Here is a 16146-nt window from a genome sequence, read left to right as displayed (position 1 = left end):
ACCAGACCTTAAGGACCAACCTTTGGCAAATTCAGACTGGACCCTGTTTGTAGATGGGTCAGCATGTAAGAATGAGGCAGGTATGCATTCACAACTGAGACTAAGGTACTAGAGGCAAAACCCCTCCCCAGGAACCTGTCCGCTAAGCGTCAATTGATTGCTTTGTCCAGAGCATGCACCATTTCCAAGGATAAGGCAGTTACTATCTACACAGATAGTCAGTATGCTTTTTCCACGGTCCATGTCTCTGCACAGCAATGGAAAAATAGGGGAATGGTTACGGCCTCAGGAAAGGAAATAACCCACAAGGATTTAATCCTTAGCCTCTTACAAGCTGTCCAACTGCCACGGGGACTGGCCATCTGCAAGTGCGCAGCGCACACGAATGCCAAGGATCCAGTACTACTTGGAAATGCACTGACTAACAAAGCTGCAAAAAGTGTAGCCTTAACCTCTACCTTTGCACTCGAGACCACACAGAAGGAACTTCACCCTGCAGATAAATTAGATCTATAAACTTTACAGGTAATGCAGGAACTTAGTAGAGTTCGGGAAAAAACAACGATGGGTTAAATATGGGGCTATTCAAAAGCAGGGAGTTTTTGTAGGTCCAAATGATAAGTATGTCTTACCAACAAACCTTTTTAGGTATGCCTCATTAGTGACGCATGGCCCATCTCATCTGGGCCCTGCTGCTATGGTTCAAATGATCCAGCAAATTTTCTGGACCAAGGGCTTTATAGCATACGCTAAACGATTTTGTTTATCGTGCCTGCTTTGTGCACGATACCATGGTGGTGGGGTGCGGATCACCCCAGGAGCTTTTCCGCTGCCTCCGTATGCATTTCACACAATCTGCATGGATTTTATTGAACTAACTCCTGTTCAACAGAAGCGATTTGTGTTAGTCATTATTGACGCTTTTACAAAATGGGTTGAAGCTTTTCCGGTAGCACACCCAGATGCACTGTCGGTAGCCAAGGCCCTTACAAATAACATTATCCCTCATTTTGGGCTACCTACACGCATCTATTCTGATAATGGCACACATTTCGTAAACCAAGTTATTCAAAAGCTGGCCGCCGTTTTTCAGATCGAGTTAAAACACCATTGTGCCTACCACCCACAGTCAGCAGGGGTTGGTTGAACGCCATAATGGCATTCTCAAAGGCAAGTTACGTAAACTCATGGCCGAGACACATCAGTCTTGGATAAACTGCTTACCTCTGGCACTCCTGTCCATGCGTACCACTCCCACCTCAATAGGAGTCACACCATTTGAACTATTATACGGGAGACCTTAATATGTCCCGCAGTGGCAAAATCTTTTGCCTGCGGAACGTGAGGGGGGTGAAGAGATAGCAGATTACATGAGGAAATTGCTGACCAGAACTAACACTTCTCTAATGAATGATTGCTTTTCAGATCAGAAGAACAACAGGATCCTGAAAGTGAAACCCGGGAACTGGGTTTGGATTAAAATTGTCAAGAGGAAGATGTGGGTCTCCCCAAGTGGGAAGGTCCATACCAGGTATTGATTGCAACACCTACAGCAGTCCGAATAAAAGAACGAATATCGTGGATCCATTTAACATATTGTAAACTGGTAAAATAGTTTGAACTGGACAAAACTTGAGTTCCCCTGAGGAACACTGATTAGTAGTAATCTTGTTTTGTATGAGTATCTGACTATTGTAGCAATGCAGAAAAATACCGGAAGGGAGCAGCCCTTCCCACAAAAGCATTCCAAAATAATTTTGTTGTTAATAAGTGTGATTGTTACTTTTCTGTTTTGGCCGTTTTTATTTTCAAACAAGACTAGCCAAGTAAAGAGAGATGATGCATATGCTCTATCTTTTAATGTTTCAAATTGTTGGATATGCACGGCTATCCCTACTGTACATGGTGGTCTAATGTTAGGTACAGTCCCTTTGGGGGCAAATGATACATGGACTAATTTACTATTTGAAACTTCAAATGTAGCCTTAAAGGACAAAATAGCATTACCCCTCATGGGTCGCCAGAATGGAACTGTAAGGTTGGATGGAGTCAGTGTAATGTAACAATAATTCATAACTGTACAATAGATGGGCACTGTGCAACGAGTGGTTGTTAATAGTACAGGGCTTATTAATGGCACAAGTTTTTATGAAAAAATGTTATCTGTGTATGATCTTTTGTTTATAGGGCTGCAAGACAAAGTAAATCACTCTGTTCCAGTCAATATTACACTTAAAGTAAATAATTGTTATTTTATCTGTGGTAGTAAAGCATACAAATGGTTACCGAGGAATTGGTCAGGCAGTTGCTTTTTGGGTTATTTAGCACCAGCTATAAGACATACATTTTCTCTTCCTCAAGGTAAAATCTGAAATGCGTGCTGTTAATAAACCTGTTAATCCCGTAGGTAACGTTGATGCATCCTGGATCTATCAACACGATTTGGCCCATAGTAGCAGCAAGGGGCTATCACACATGGACTTGGGTGATGATGTTATTTCCTGGGCTGGTATTTTTCCAGCGTATGGGACAGTAAAATCCATTTGGGAGCTCAGAAAACTGTTAAAAACCCTGAGCAATGCAACTTTTTCTGCGCTAGAATCGATGACGGATGAGTTAACTGCAATGAGGACTGTAGTATTGCAGAATCTTATGGCGCTCGACTTCCCCCTAGCGGCAAAAGGAGGTACTTGCGAGTGATGTCCATTCATTCCAGACAATGAATATGACATTAACAGCCATCTGGAGATCCTACAACAAGTTTCTGAACTTACAAAACCAGGACAGAATCCATTAACTGACTTTTTCCAAAACTGGTTTGGAAATTGGGGAACAGTACTTATGAATGTCTTAATTGCTATATGTGTTGGTGCCATTATATTCCTACTGTTGGGTTGTTGTTGCATTCCTTGCATCCGAATGATAATATCAAGTGTATTGTCTGCCAATGCAACTAAAGCTTATTATTCTGAATATACAGAACACGAGTCATGCGAAAAACTGTATGAATAAAATGTATTACTTATGATACAAAGTGTTGTAAGGGGGGAAATGTAGTAAGAATCTTTGTGTTCAACATCTTTGTATCATGTATAGTAAGGGTTGAAATGTGAAATTGCATTGCGTGCAAAGAAGCAAGTTAAAATAAGCTGTTCTTCTTGTAAAGAATTTGCTGACCAAAGAGGAATGCACAGATGTTACCTTGGTCCAGGCACAAGCTCATCTTGTGACTGACCTCTGACCATCTAAGGCTCCAGTATGTGAATTTATAGCCTTGACTGAAATTCCTTGTCTGGTAACCAGTTACTGTGTACGTGCTGAGAAGGGTATAAAAACCCATGTGAAGTGTTCAGAAATTAGACTGCTGACATACCATGTACTTTGTAGCATGTCTCCATGCATGTAAAATAAACCTTTTTGCTTATTTTTATCTGCGTGATTCTTCCAGTATATGTTAAGAGTATTAAAATCTTTTGACATGAACATTACAGTGAGAGTGAGCCTTCCTTCTGTACACTGTTAAGCAGTTCCTACTGAAATATGTGTACAAGGATATGCCCAGTATAACTGCAGGAACTGCATGGAAACCAAGACTGAGCAAGACCAAGTGCTGCACCTTCTGTAGCTACATACTCTGCATGTATATTCATGAAGGTGTAGGTTTAAACTGTTTCATGTGCTGCACAACTTTAGGAACATTCAAATATTTTCTGCAAATACTTTACTATATCTTACTTGAGACCATGCGGTCATAACTCTGAACACCTTTTAATTCCTAAAGTAGCATATTAAGAAATCAGACAAGAGAAGTTTCAAATTCTTAGTTACTCAAACCATTTCACTGTGCTAGCTGAGATCATGTGTCACATGTTTTGACTAGATTTTACTGAGAACCCTGAATGGAAGGCAAATATTTATTTCAAAAAGGGTTTCAAATGGTTCTGTGTTTTTAAAATCATGTCACTTGATTGTCCATTTGTGGATGTTAATTGACTAAAGATTATGATATTTACTTCTGTGGGTACTGCAGTTACTTCTTTGCTGTCATATGTAAGTAAATATCACTACTAACGTAGAAGGCATTTAATACCATTAGTTTGCAGTATTAAGGTGTAGTTTTAGCAGGTACTTCCTAAAGCAATTGAGTTACTCTTTCTACTGTCTAGTACTACTTGGCAATCAGCTCAGTATCCTGTAAAATACAGGAGAACTTGAAAACCATAGGAACCAAATCTTTAGGGGAAATGTGATTTTCCATATAATTATTCACTACATCAAAAAATACTTTTTTCCATCACTTGTCGTCTCCTCCTTGTATTAACCTTGCATTTGCATGTTGTGCCATTGATGACCAAAAAATGGTAACTCAGTGCAAATCTATGGCAGAAATTAAAATACAAATCACTATTTCTAATGAATTCCAATGTATTAAAATGTAATGTTGACCAAAACTTCAATCTAATGTCACAACTGGAAAATACAGTCATGTCTTGCTACAGAATGTGTGCCACATACTGCAAGTGGGACATCTTCATAAATTATAACTGTTGCTACATTAATATGTTTTTCAACTTTGTGATTTCTTAGAGAACTACAGACATGTGAGAAATCTGAAGTGGAATCATTTCACTCCTTTGAAAAAGTGAGGAAAGCTATTAGTGAATTCGAGGAAAACACAAAATCAAATTTCATTGTTGTGGAACAGAACAAACACTTTTCAAATGAAACTAAGGATTTTGTATTATGGTTTGACACGCAAGAAACATCAACATTTCAATACTGATAATTATGCAATTTAACATTGCTATGTCTGCATCGATTTTGTATGTATAATGATAACATTCTGATTCCCTTCCATATGAGTATTATGGTAAAACAGTTGCTACCTCTACTTGCCTCACTTTAGGGAGTCAAAGGGTCATCTCTTTAAGAGCACAGCACATAGCTTATGCATCTAGTTTCAACCATCAAGAAGTACAGATCAACAAAGTTACTGTATTCATATCATGTGACACTACAGCCAGACTCTCAAAAAGTTCATCACTGGATAGAGGAATGGAATGCAAAAGTGAAGGCACATTCCATGACTCTGTGTGCAGATAACACAGTGGTTATAGCAGTAGAAGAGGGCAATCAGGTTCCTGAAAAATAACATAGAAGGGAAAATTGTGGAACAGGATCACTGCTTTATGTACCTGGGAGGGGTTGTTGTGCAGAAGGGAAATCTGAATGAGGAGCTCAAAGCTACAGTCAGAGTGCTCTTGAGTGACACACACAGTCAGGGGCAGGCAATGACAGAAGGCTGCCACAGAACCTGAAACAGTAGGAGTACTAACCATCACTGCAACCAGAACTACTGGAATGATACAGAATCATGGACAGTGAAGTCAGAGCAGCTGAGGAAAGTAGAGGTGATGGAGATGAAGTGCATGAGACAGGTGGTAGGATGCAGACTGGGACACTGAAAGAAATGAGGACATCATAGCAGTACCCAAGTAGCTCAGATTGCTTAGATGTTCAGCAGATCATGGCATTTTTGACATACTTGTTGAAAAGCAAAGGACAATGTGGTGCAGAAGACTTGAGACATACAAGAAGTTTGAGGACATGAAGGTGTCCAGCAAACAGATGGAAACATTGCATAGGTTAATACCTGCGACAGTTAGGTATGACTGATGAAGAACATAGGAGAGTGTCATTGAATGTAGATATACGTTGACAGTTGACACAGAACACTGACCCCATGTAGAACATGGAATCAAAAGCTCTACATCACAGCCTTCTGCATGTTGCAGGCATGCTGGATTTCAGAGAAGAGAACTTATCCATTTATAGGAATACTGGATTGAATCAAGGTTGTTATTTTCTTACTTCAGTGAATATTCTGTCAGATGTTGACTCATTCATACGTCTGCAGAAAGCTTAGTGGTACAGTATTAATACCTTACTTTTCCACACTAAATACACAGGGCTATCCGTTCATGTCAGGCAGCTGATGCTTGAATTGATGTACCTTATGTAATGTTTTTGAGCAGAATATGTATCAATGTCTTCAGACTTATCTATATAATGTATGACTATTGAACTCATTTTTCACTGCTGTTATATGTCAATCAACAACAAATTGTGATGACCATGACATGGCTTCAATATCTTTACATTCCTTCTCAGTGGATATTCTCATTTCTTAGACAAACATTGAAACTGCTGTCTCTGAAGGGTGCTAGTGTCATTAGTGTACACTTCTTCCACTAACACTTGTTGAGTACACATTAATGGTTAAAGAAATCCCTTTTAAAAAAGGCTCAGTTCACTGGACTCTGGTTTGCTGTGAATTTGTTTCAGTACTTTGCTCTGTACTTATGGTGATGACAACAGTTTAAAAGAGCAGGCATTATATTATTGCTGCCTTCTCAATTGACAAAGAAGGTTATGATCCATAGTTTAGAAATAAAAAAATGTCAGTCCGACAGCCTGCTGTGGGACCTACTGGCAGCAGAGATTTAGTTAAATTAAAATAATCATGAAGGATCATACTGATAAAAAAGTTCACATAGGTCATAACTGCACTGAATGTAGCAGTTCATTTGCTGTGTTTGACGTTATGCACCAAAAAAAAAAAAAATTGGTACTCTTACTGATACTAATTCATTCACATTTCTTGACTGTGTATGTGATCTCAAAATAGTCATGCAGAATGAGAAGCACTTCTGTTAACAAGTGTCACAAAAGGTTGTTTTTGTAATGCTGCATTTCCTGCAACAGTATTCACATATTGAGGTGGGAGGGTGGCCTAATGGTTAAGGTGTCTGCCTTACAAACACAAGGTAGGGTTTGAGTCTCACAAGGGATAATTGGCTAGGCTTAAAATGGCTCGCAAGGGCAGTTAGCTTAGTACTAATCTAAGAACCTATTCCAGTTATCAGTTGAACTTGTCGCATACTATAAAGCACACGGAATGTAATCTTGTACTCATATTGGGACATGAGCAGTCATTGCTGGAGGGCCTTCAACACATAAATTCGGCATTTTCATATATGTGGCTCCAGAGTATTGCAAGTTTGCACCAACTACATAACCAGTTTCATAGAAGAGCTGTATCCCCTTGTACTTCTTGAGGTGTGTGTGCACGTGCATGCTATGTGCATATATATATATATATATATATATATATATATATATATATATACTACAGTATATATATATATATATATATATGTGTGTATGTGTGTATATATATATATATATATATATATATATATATATATATATAAATGAAATGGGGTTTAATTCTATAAATACATAGATACACATACATATACATGCTCGACATCAGAGAGGTCCATGTAGAAATGTGTACCGTGCGATAACTACTAACTTTTATAATAACCTGATCAATAGAAATTATTGCTATTGTATTGCTATTTTTTTTTCCTTTACCTAGATTTCTGGCCAACTCTGAAGACAAGAATTCACTGGCAGCTCCAAATCCTACAAGGTGTAACTGTGATACCCTTCAGTGGTATTCTGTATGTGATTGTTGGGTGGAAAGTCCTAATGTGTCACTTAGGAAGAGATTTGGCAGTTGGCAAGAAAGGAAATATGCTGAACAGAGAAAAAAAAATATGTAATGAGTATGCTGTTTATTTTCGTAATGTGGTTGTCCCTGTCTTACTGACTGACTGAAATAACAGTTATAGATCAACTTTTGCTTGTTTGCAGTTATACAAAAATTTACCCTTATACCCTCGCTTAACTGAGAATTTGCAAACTTTGCAGCCATTATTCAATATCTCATAATTACTAATTACTTAAAACAAGACTTTACTAATGAGTGACATATTGCATTTTAACCACTGTGTAATATCCACATCATAGGAATGTATAATATACATTTTTTACAGGCACAGTGACTGTTAAGTGAACTATTGGCTTTTTAAGCTTCTGATTCAGTAGTTGTCATTTATATCTATATAACTGATATACTATGCTGCAAGGTACTCAGTACATCACTTTGTATATCATTCATTGTTATATACATTAATGCTACAACCAGACGATATAGTTTTGGGGCTTCTCTTGAGAAACTGCTTCACTCTCATCCATCATGTTTCCCTCTCTTGTTTCTTTAGGCACAGCATTAATCATCTTCAACACAACACTCTGTATCAATGTCTACTTCCTCTACATTTGGCTGTCCTTTCAGTGTACTTCTACACAGTTGATTACATTGATGTCAAACAGGCTGTACAGGACCCCATCTTGACAAGTTAAGAATTTCATGCAGTCATAAGGTGATGATGATGTATACTGATCAGCAAAATTAAACTTCTAATAAAACTGTTACTGTTCATATGGTTGTAATCGTAAATTTGAACACCAAGCTTCCATATTGAAACTTAACCTCCATAACTATTTCTAGATTTCTATACTGTTATTTATATCCCACTTACCTACAGAGATGCAGCATATGCAATATCTGTTGCTGTAATACCCATGCACCACTTTGGCCTTATTTATCTTCTTTGCTGGCAGTTTTGCTGTTTATTCCATGAAGTGTGTTACAGGCATAACACATACCGATTTCAACCTGTGAGAAATCCATCCATAACAGTATTCCAGCAGCAAGCATTAAGTGGTATATTCTTGTATGAACACATGGTAATGAATGGGTTACCTGTGTGGCATATGGCAGTGCTACACACAATGCTGTTCAGTACTGCTTTTATGTCATTCCTCTCAGGGAAAAAATGTGGCAAATTCTAAAGATGTCATAAAACATTAAGCATTGCAGACTTGAATTACAACATTTTATGTGGTGTGCCATACATATCCATAAAAACACATATTTAATACATGTGAAACACAGCATGGTTTTCCTGATGGCTACAGATATTCATCACTGAAACTGCCATATGTTGAGACACTCAGCATTCTGCTGATAACATGTTTAACACATCTTTCTCTTTAAAGTAAATTTAACAGTGTAATCTCACCTTGACACCCCTTTGGAATGGAACATTATTATTTATAATACCTGGACTGTGAACCTCTCATTACAAGTGTACTAACAAGGAGACAAAAGACACGAAATTGCCATTTATTTTCACTATACCAGCATGTGAAGAACACTAGAAGAGTGCATTGGACCAATGCAAGAGGTGAGTGTGACACCTGGTATTTCAACATTTCTTGGCAAGCAATAACATGCTCAATGCACACATACAGCTTCTACTGACTGGCATACAGCATGTGCATATACCCAATACATCCATGTTTCCTCTGCTGCCAAGTGCTTTCCAGCTGTAGACACAGCATACACTACCAGATTCTCATGCTGTCACCTACAGGTATACATCTGTCATACTGAAGATTGCAGTATTGCTTATCACTACATGTCCTTCTACAGTAGTACACTTTTGGTGTCACAGCTGGAAAGTAACGAAGAGAAGTCCATGCTTTGCTATGCATGTTGACATTAATTTTGTGTGTCCGTATGAGTAGTTTGTCTGTGATGCCCTGTTTATCACTGCAAGGCTTACACAAAAGGTCTTTATTAATATATAACATTTGTGCACAGCTGCTTGGGAGCAGTATCCCTGCGCTGTACTTATTTGCACATTGGGAGATTTTACAGTACATCAAGTTTAATTCTGATGTCACTACTTAACTTTCATTGTGACTCTTAGGTACTGATGAAAATGTCATTCTTTACTTAGCTGATGTGCTCTTCTGTTTACATTGATATGATTTTCAGTGATAGATGCTCATGTCACTTGGGAGCACTTATGGTCCACAGTAATGAATGCAAGTTGTTTCATTTATTTATTGCATTGACAGTGGAGGCCCGAGGAGAAAAGCTGCAAGGTATGATATGTAATGCATTCAATACTCAACAATAACAAGTATAATAATGCATTTTCAGTGAGTACATAGCATAATATAATTCATACATCTATTCACAAATACTAATTAACAAATGTATTGAGACATGACATAAAGATTAGTGATGTATAATACAGGTCGGAGTACTTTAGCACATATAACAGAGGGAGGTATTACAGCAATTAAGCCCGTCTGAGTATTAATACACAATAGTGCTATCACAGTAATTTGGGTGTGCCAATTTGAAGTAGGTATAGTAGTTTACAGTGCAGTGAGGTATTGGAAGTGGATAAGTAAATTACTGCTTTAAAGGCAGGTATAGCAAAGCTGATGGAGGGTACTGGAAATATATGTCCCAGATGAGGAGTACGGACAAAGCCGAAAGCCACAGAGGAACTCTTTTAGTAATGTTTTGAAAAGATAAAGGTATGCGATACACCTGATACAGGAATGCTATTACAAGTGGTAGCTACACTACTGAAATCAAGAATGACCCCAGCAGCTGTTTGCAGACGGTAATCTGTTGCTCATTTATTGGACCAAAGGGTGCAGTTTGGAAGATAGTAATGGAGCAATGGTCTAATTGCTGGACAATTGGGTGGGATGTGGATTATTTTATGAGGTAAGGTGAGATAAATATAACATAGGTGGTAAGGAAGCTCGAGCCCGTTAAGTGTTTTCAGTGCTAAACATTGTAGGGTCTGCTAAGGCAAATCTGCTGACTTTGTTATAGCACTGTTCCAGTACAGAACTAAGTAATGCTTTTAAATTTGTCATGATAGGGAATCCATATAGGACAGATGGTAAGAGGTAAGTGGTACCTACAATAACCTGGGTCTATATTATAATATCAAAGTTCTCTAACATCGAATGTTATAATATCGAACCCTAAACACTGAAGTCTGAAAACATCGAACAGTCAGAATAGCAAATTTTTTCCCAGGGAAAAAATTAGCTATTCCGAGAAACAAACACACACAAAAAACAGCAATCCACACACATACACTTAAAATCCTACACCTAAACTAAACTTTACATACAGTACTAGCTATCCACTTACCTTAACCCAACCCTAACCCTAAGGTCCATCACTATCGCGCACTCACCTCACCCGCGCCCTAACCTTAACTCACCTAACATGCCCCCTAACCCTAACCTACACACAATCGCACACTTACCTGACCCGCACACTAACCCTAACTTACCTAACCCACCCCCTAACCCTAACCTACACACAATCGCACACTTACCTGAACCCAACCCGTAACATTCCATAATATTGAATGCTAAAAACAGTGAAGCCACAGCAACGGCCCACCGAATTCTTTCCCTGGGAAAGAATTTGGTGTCCTGCACCTTCGCTGTTTTCAGCGTTCTACATTACGGGTTCGATATTATAACATTCGATGTTAGAGAACTTCAGTGTTATAATATAGACCCCAATAGCCTTGGCTGAGTCCAAACGGACTTTTTTGACTCTGTGTAGGGGGCCTAGTTTTGGATGGGTTTTTCTTGATGCTGCTGCTGATATGCATATGAAATTAATATTCTCATCAATTGTCATGCCAAGTTGTTTTCTGTGGGGGGACGTCAGTGGTGATACTATTTAAGGAAGACATGTGACAGTTACTTTTCCATGCAAATGGGATTTTGAGAAACAAATAAGTAAGTTAGTTAAATTGAAATGTAGTATCAGGTGATTATCCTGTAACCAACTTTAATCAGAGTTAAAGGCTTCATGCTTAATTCTCTAAAGATGTATTAGTTTGTCAGAAATGTACCATGTTATTTTTACCTAAACTCAGAAGTTAACACTTATTTACTGCCATTTCCCATATGTCATTTTCATCAGTGTCATTGACAACAGCTTTCTACTATCAGTTGATTTGCATTTATCTCAATTTCCCATCAGATGCTCATAGTATGAGACAAACCTTTTCATGAGCCCTTCCATCAAAAGGTGAACTAACCATTGCAGCTGATCAGAAATCAGCTGTTGGAGTAATGACTGGGAAAACTGACATGGTGATGCAATCCTGCAGTTGGCATCTTTAAGTAGTAGAGGGGTACAGGAAGGCTTTAGCCCCTGCAAGCAGATGGTTGTGTAATATTTAGGCTTTTCAATGACTGTGATTATGATTAATGACCAGTCAGCAGTCTCTCAAGCCACTGAGTGTTTCATGACAGATTATAGTGCTGTTGACAGAACAAATGCTTTCATGTGTTGAGAAAACACGCCCATGCTGTGTCAGTAGTGACTACTCCCAGTAACGTGTCAGTAGGTTTACCTAGAGAATAACAGGGGAAAAGGAACACTTCTGAATATTTCATTCTGAACATCTAAGTGCTGTTAAGTATAAATGGATATCAACCAAAATGCCTGTTTCAAATGATCCAGCATTGTTGATCCATTACACTTGCTATTACAGTTGAGCCTTCATATGCATGGAGTTAGACTACACAGACTCTAGTCACAATGTGATTGATAGTACAGCCATGACTTTATTTATTGTAACTGTAAGAGTTAACACATCTATACCAGTGCTTTCACAATGATAAATTGTGGATATCTATTTAAATTTTTGCTAGTTATAAATGCTACATACATTTCAGATACTGCTGGTAATACTTTTGTTTATGCTTACTTTTAAAGGGAGATGAACACACTATCTTACAATAAAGTTTACTCAGCATACAAAAAAGATGAATTGCCCATCAAAAATCCTTATTTATCATGTTATATCTTTTCTGGATTATAAGGTATGCGATTATGCTTTGCCATTTCTGTCAGTATTTCTGCAGCGACAAACATAGGGGATGCAAGCGTAGTTGTTTGTGTATTTACTGCAATATACTTACCAGTACATGCACATTGCAAATGTCCACTTCATTACAGTAACTGTCTAACAGTACGATAGAATCAATGACGTGAAAATATTACTTGTATAACCTGTCTCCTACAGACTCTTCAGAGGTGACCTGTCTGGCATAAGCAATCTCAGACCCCGCCCTGATGGGACGGCTGCATATTTACAAGTCAAGCTCCACTTGAGTAACCGACATGCAGAACCTCAACCTGGTTTGTGAAATCAATAGGACTGGTTGGTGGGACAGATTTGTGTCCCAGAGACTCCCCACTTTGTGGAATAGACTCCCTCATTAAACCTTTTTAAGCGCAACCTGGATAACTGGATGGGGAACAGAAAATACACCCCTGGGATTCCACCTGTGTCCCTGCTGGACAGTGGCATAGGGTGCTGACTTGTTGGAACATGGGCTAAATTCTTGGCTAGGCTTGCAAGGGCCTCAGGGCCAGTAGCCTAGTAACTACCTATGATCCATTGTACAAGGTAGTTGTATATCCCTTACGTGTTACAAACCCACTTACACTGATAAATGGACTGTAAAACTGAACTCATGCCATGGAATATTAACTGAGATGGTAGCTTAGTCATGAAAGGTACAGTTTAATGTCAAATGCAGTCTGAACAACCACTTGGGCTGGTGAGCATCATGTTGAAGCATTATATAATACTTGGGGCCTGTTACTGTCCATCTATTAAGTAACTCCTCTGCAGTCATGAACATGTTCATTGTAAGATATTCACACCAAACTGTAGGTCAACTATGCAAACCCACTAGTATTGGATTCACTTAATAGCAAATGTTTTTACGTTATTAATCTAACGATATACAACCAAAGACTGTGATACTATCACATGACATGTACAGCCTGAGAGTCAAGATTATCATAAGTAAGGTTACAGAACAAAAGCATTATGTATTCATTGTGTGACTTACTCAAATGTAACAACAGTGGGTTGTTCGTACACTGTTTCTGCATGAAGGGAGACTGATAGTTGAAGTAGCATGTCCCAAAGAATAATAACTAGATTTATGAAAGCATTTGGTCCTCCTTTTCCATGCAGTGGTCCTTGAGTACATGCCAACCCTAAGGCAAAGGGTGGGTACATGGTGATTATTAATGAGGATTAATGAAAGACATTTAATTATGTTTCGATCTGCATATTGCTTTACTTATCATGAGTACTAACAAAAGTTCTGCAGCCAATACTGCAAGATTGGAAAAAAATGTACAGATATTTTTCAGACTTCATTTTATTACTTTAAGTATCATTAGTAGTAATGAACATATTGCAGACAGTGCATCATACTTGGAAAAATGATGACTTCATTACTATAGAGGATGTTTGAAGAGCTACACATAGAATGGGATATGAAAAATGTAGGACCCAGCATAGCCCTCAAAATGTCACTGCTGCCGTGTTTGTTCTTGCCCTTTTTTTTAAGAAAACAGTGCATTGCAACCTAAGTGTGGAAAATGTATGCCAGTTTCACAACTCTTAATATTTCATTAGCTCCACTGTGTCACTCTGAAAAGAAGAAAACTGGCATCTAAGAAATTGAAGTCTGCTCTTCAGCAGGATACCAGAAACATACATGTACTGCATACATATTTGACATTTCCTACCTGCTCAGACCATATCAATCATGCAGTGAGTGGAGAGGTAACTGTTCCATTGCTTGCTTTTTATGCTACAATATACTACAGGTGGATAAGCAAGTGAATAGATGTACATGCACAGATTTTGTTAGTGTGAATAACATAAGTCTTTCAAGAAGGTACATGTTGCATAGTTCAAGATTACAGCTGTCACTTCCTTCATGTCGCTGTTTCATTTTCAGAAGTCATGCGTTATGGCACTGTATTTCATTTCAATGCTCTTTTCTCTGTGATGCTGCTTATTTGAGTTTGTCGGCCTGAAGGTTTTCCGTTCTGTGTTTGCGTATAATTTTTTTTTTCAGTTCCTTTCTGTTCTTGTCCACCTGAATGTGTTTCATATGAGTGAGATATCGCCCATCAGCTTTTCACATATGTGATCTATGATGGGCAATGGGATTCAGAAATGTTTAGTAGAGTGTAGACTCCGTATCTGTGAAGGTAGCCTCATCATGGTAAGCATGTACAATTGTTATTCTAGTTTACTGCTGAGGTGTTCCCTTTCTGGGTGCCTCACCAAGCTGAATAGGCTTGTGGGTGAAGCAACATGCCAATATAGCTGTCTTGGAGACTGGGTAATGCTACTGAAACAATTGCACACCACTGTAAATGTCAGCTCCTCCCATTTTTCCAGCCCTTTTTTTCCAGATCACCCAGCTTAATGAAATGTTACACTATAGGAAGTAGTGAACAGTGTCCAAAGATAATGGGCAGGTATTCATTTCTATGGCTGTACTACTGATACAGGTAGTGCCAGTAAGCCTGGGTGGTTGAGGTGTGTTGTATGCCTATTATTTGTGAGAGGCTGATCACAGTATGGTAGGGAGGGAGATGATGTAGTCATTGTATGTATGTGTGCAAGTTTGAATATGTGAGAGGGTATGAGGGTATTTCCATGACTGTGTACCACTGTTGTGGAACATGCTAGTGTGTCTGCATGTGTACGTGCAGTCACAGTACAGTGTTCAGTGCAGAGGCATGGTGATTAGTTGCTAATGACGCCTTCCTCATTGTAGCTTTGCCATATCTCTGATTTAGAATTTCTTTCCTTTGAGCTATCTCATGAACACACAGTGACTGATTAATGCAGGCATAGTAGAATTCTGTGAATGTAATGCAGAGGTGACATTCAATAATTTACTTGCATACTTCCATAATGAGCAGAAAACTGTTTAAATTTGACCATTTTTATACTCAGCACAGGAGAGTACAACAACCAATCAAACAAAGCTAACACTTTAAAATGAATACATGCAAAAGGATGAATAGTGAAGTAGAATTCATAATCACTCGGCATGGTATCTACAAGTTCAATTATAATTCAGTGGACAAGCATAACACAAATAAGCGCAACTATTACCATTGAAATCATAAGATAAATTGCATAAACAAATCCAAATACAGAAAAAGATATTCAACAAATACAATATGTAGACATGACAGCCCACTGTACAGGGTGTATGCATGACATTACTTTACTATGGAATGAAATGTTGTTACAGTTATCACTCACTTGGGTGATCTCTTCTGCTACAAATGCAGTGACCCGGTGAGACATCACCCACACCATTTCTACCAGCAAATAGAAATCATGAGGTATGGAGAGCAGCCTGCTCCTTGTAGTTGGTTGTTGTACTGCATTAGTACATTGCTACACAGCCCTTGTACATATATTCCCTTCTACGTGTATTCCAGTTCATTTACAAGGGATATGCGAAATGTGCATCCATCATATGTTC

Source organism: Protopterus annectens, chromosome 4.part1 (genome assembly GCF_019279795.1).
Source record: "Protopterus annectens isolate FY-2018-M chromosome 4.part1, PAN1.0, whole genome shotgun sequence".
Lineage (NCBI taxonomy): Eukaryota > Metazoa > Chordata > Ceratodontiformes > Protopteridae > Protopterus > Protopterus annectens.
Note: the sequence above shows the minus strand (reverse complement) of the source record.